Raw genomic sequence first — 4,192 nt, forward strand, 5'->3', positions numbered from 1 at the left:
GCTGAGCTCAAAGGGAGCAGATGTAAATAGACATCTGTGCTGAGAGTAGTCAAAATGCCAGTGTCCTGAAAACACACAGGGTCTAGCCTAAAGAGAAGACACGGGCCAATCAGACTTTGGCTCCTGAGAATGGGGAAATGCCCTTGGAAATGAGGACAGACGATAGGGAGCTCCTGGTATGGGGCTGGGACTGGTGATTCTGTCATGTAAGGTATACATCTAAAGACACAAGAAGCCTTGGGTGCTGAACAGGAGGCCTTGCAATCAGAACCGTGGGAAGAGAGGAGTCCTGTCCTACATTGCAATTCCCTAGAGGAACCGGTTGTGCTTCGAGCCTAGGATCTAGCATCCCAAATGATTATTATGATTTTAAAATTAACATGTGCATGTATTAGGTGAATTTGAATGACTTTTGCTTCTTAAGACCAGAAGAGACCTTCCTAAAACCTGAATGGGTCTCAGCTGGCAGCAGAGACCTTCTGGTAGCTGGATGATTGGCCCGAGGTCATGTGCAACACAGGGTTGTGGAAGCCTCTTGGGTTATCTAGGTTGAACACAGGACATTCAGGGTGGGGCATCCACATGAGGGAGCAGAGAGTTTTCCAAGCAGCAGTGGGAAGGATGGGCTTAGAAATGCACATGAACTATATCCCTAATTCCTGCAACCAACTCTTTTCATTTTATTGTTAGCATTACGGATTGTTTTTCAACATGCATGCACACACGCATGCATGCATGCACATGCAATGGTGTTAGACAAGAGGGACCAATGCTTCCTTCTCTCTCTGTGGCCTTAAGATCTTACTTTGGGTGATGTCTGCAATGGCTCCCTAATAGGCAAACGAGCATCTGAGAACACTGGAAAACCTCAAGTCCACTGCCACATGCGTGGTTCCAGGACCCTGTGGAGAAAAGTATATCTGGAGAGGAGGGACAAGAAACGCCATTCCACAGAAGCCTAGCTGGCTGGCCACCCTAAGCGCAGAGTCAGCTCTGCCCACCCTGCTCAGGCCCCAGACAAAGCCAATGAAACATATTCCTGGAACCCAGAGAGGCCTGTTCCTCTGGGCGCTGTCTACAACTAGTCAGTAAATGTGCAGGAATCTTGGAGGTGGCTTGTTGAACTGCTTAGAATCGGCATTAGTGAGATACTTCATTTTGACATATGCTACTGACCAGAGCTCCCCGGGAGCTGGTTGCTCAATGCTGCCAGCACCCTGTTGCTTAGTTAGCTTGGGTGCTGACCAGCTAGGTGGCTCTTGAACTTGCCCTGGTCTACAGTCTAGATGGTTGTAATGTAAGGAGGGGGGGCAGTGCATAGAAACAGAAAGAAGCTGCAAAGCCCTCGTTTGGAGCAGTGCAGAACTCCACAGCTGACCAGCTGGGAGATAAAGAACACCCCTTTCCCAGCAACACAGCACGCAGCCCTAGGAATCAACCACTGCCTTGTGTTTATGTGAATCAGTCTTAACAGGACCTAGAATAAGGGATTTATCCCCCGCCCCAAGGGAGCTTCTTAGAACTTTGTGGGAGCTTCAAGGAACTTTGAGTAGATCCTGCACATCAGGACACTCAGCAGAGAGGGTTCCCTCTTCGCAGCAGGGAGTCAGTTGGGAACCCAGCCAGATGGAAACTTCCATAAGCTCCTCCCATAAGGCCAGTGCAACTCTCAGTGACCATTCAGGGCTTCTTTGGGAATGGAAGACCCATCCCTTCCTTTGGTGACTGCTGTGGGCAGGAGGCCAGAGAGGGGAAGAAAGAGAAGGATGATGTGAAGAAGCCAGCATGGTCCAATGTCCGTGGGAGCCAGGTTTTGTCAGAGCCTCCAGCACACGCTGCCACCATAGGACGCATCAGCGTTCCGGGGCCTCCTTAACACCAAACGACTTAGCTATGATGTGTGTAGGATGGTGCCCTAAATTCTGTGTTTTCAGCAGGCATGAGAAGTGGGTGTAAGATGAGTGGTCCCCAAAAGTAATTACTAAGTCATTAGGGAGTGGTCATCAAAGCCAGACATGATTGATGTGTTAGCACATATGTTTGATTAAATATTGAAGTCTTCTGATTTGTTTTACTATATTACTAGGAAGTTTCCTTGGATCACTGATGTACCAGTGAGAAGTTTCTTTATAGTGATTCATACACACGAGTAAGAATGGAAAAATCCATATTTACCGGGATGATAAATCAGAGGGTAACCATGTGACGAAAGACCTCCCCTGAGTTTCCTCTGTGCGATGAAATGGATTTACTCACTGCAAGAAATTGACGTTCCAGTAACCCAATTGCCATAAAGTGGCTGAAGCACACGGGGCTCCGGCAGGATCTACTTGGACACAGCTCTTGGACTCGCAGCTTAGATTAGAGTCCAGGCAGCTTTTGGTCAAAGTTGGAACCATCACAAACACAGGCTGCTACTAAGAAAGTCCTGATTTCTGCTGTTACCTGTCCCAAATGGACTCACCTGAGTAACAGTAAAGCCCAGATATTCACATCCTCCATCTGCAAAAGGAGGGGCAGTGTGGTCAGCTGGCAAATAATTTGCGGTTTTAGGGAGCCCCTCAGGTTCTCAACACAGCTTTTGTTAACTCTTTAGCCTCTCTGAACCATTATTTTAATGTCAAGAAGGTAGGAAGGGAAGTAGATTCCTACATGTAGAGACATCAGGAGTATTAGGAGAAACTCTGCACATGTACCCACAGGCGCATGAGCACGCATGCGCACACAAACACAAACCTTGAAGCATGTGACATAAAAAGTTCAGAGACCACCAGTTAACTCTTGAAAAAGTTAATCTTGATGACCTTTCTCCTTTTGTCTCCAAAGCAGGAATAATTATGACCTCGGAAGCAGAATTGTCTCAAGAATTAGATGAAATGTTTTATCTAGAGAACCTGACAAGTTTCTGAAACTATTGATCACCACCAATAATAAAATAAAAATCGTAACTAGCTGAATAAAAATTTCCAAGTCTTCATAATAAAGGCATGCAAGGAAGTTCTTTCCCGTGCAGGAGCTGAAAGCCGGCTTATATGGAGAAGGAATGACAGGATCTTGCTGTTCCCACCCGTACTCATGTTTGAATGAATCGAGTCGTCAATGGATGATTCACATCAGACATCTGCATAACCTCCCAGCATCTCTTTACAAGACACCTATCCATTCCAAGAGGATAAAGCAGAGACTTTGTAGCAGAATCTAGCAGACACCGACTTCTTATTGTTTGAATTGTGATCTCTAGGCCGGCCTTTTACTCCTGGGCCCAAGAGACTCTTTTGCCTCAATCCTCCATACACCTCGGACTATGTCTGTGAAGTGTACGCTAAGACTAAGTTTAAAATTTTTTTTCCTCTGTGTGTGTGTGTACTGCGTGTGGCTCGGAGTACAGCTTTTGGGTGTTGGTTCTTTCCTTCATGTGGGCTGTAGGGATCTAACTCAGGTTGTCAGGCTTGGTGGCCAAAAGCCTCTGCCTTCTGAGCCATCTCATTGGTCCTAAGACTAACTTTTAGTGGGACAGACCAAAACTGTCTCCTTGTAGCCATTGAGGGGGACCTAAAATCCCTTTCAAAATGGTATAATCTGAAAGGTATCTGGTAGAGACCAATCAGTGCAGAGATACTTAACAAAGTATCTCTATAAAGAACTGAGTTGTTCCCTTCTAAAAATCCAGATTTCAAAATGATTCCAGTGCCCCAGGACCTGAAAAACAGGTGCAATACATAAATTTGATCTCCATGGATAGAAACTATATTATAGGGAAAACTGGCAAATATCTGGGTCAGGATAATAGACTCGATAACTCCAGTATATAGGAGTTCATCTTGTGATGGGGATAATTGCATTATAATTTGAAAGGGTAGAATTTTAGACAAAACTATATGCAAATATAATTACAAAATATGCAACTAAGGGTAAAAAGCGTTCATCTACAACTTCCTCTTAAATGACAAAACATAAAAATTAAAGGGAAAAGAGGGCTAAGGAAATGGCTCAGCCCTGAAAAGCCTGTACTGCTCCAATAGAGGACTGGAGCAGCTCACAACTGCCTGACTCCAGCTCCAGAGGATCTGATGCGTCTAGCCTCTGGGCGTGCCCGCACATAACCCTACACAGACACATATAGATAAAAATATAAGAAATCTTTTAAAAATTAAAGAAAGGTAGATGGTACCTGAAGCATATGTTATCAGAT

At 45.2% G+C, this 4,192-nt stretch overlaps 1 long non-coding RNA gene across 4 annotated transcripts in view; it reads left to right on the top strand.

Moving 5' to 3' along the window:
- LOC119814306 overlaps positions 1–3,327 on the top strand; it is a 6,810-nt gene extending 3,483 nt beyond the window's left edge. For 3 of the 4 annotated variants that reach the window (XR_005285388.1, XR_005285386.1, XR_005285387.1), the window contains exon 3: positions 1–3,327. This exon is cut by the window's left edge and continues 840 nt beyond it. This is a non-coding gene — a long non-coding RNA (uncharacterized LOC119814306). The other variant, XR_005285389.1, reaches the window with a different exon arrangement.
- Positions 3,328–4,192: the final 865 nt, after the last annotated feature.

This window comes from Arvicola amphibius, chromosome 5, assembly GCF_903992535.2.
Source record: "Arvicola amphibius chromosome 5, mArvAmp1.2, whole genome shotgun sequence".
NCBI lineage: Eukaryota > Metazoa > Chordata > Mammalia > Rodentia > Cricetidae > Arvicola > Arvicola amphibius.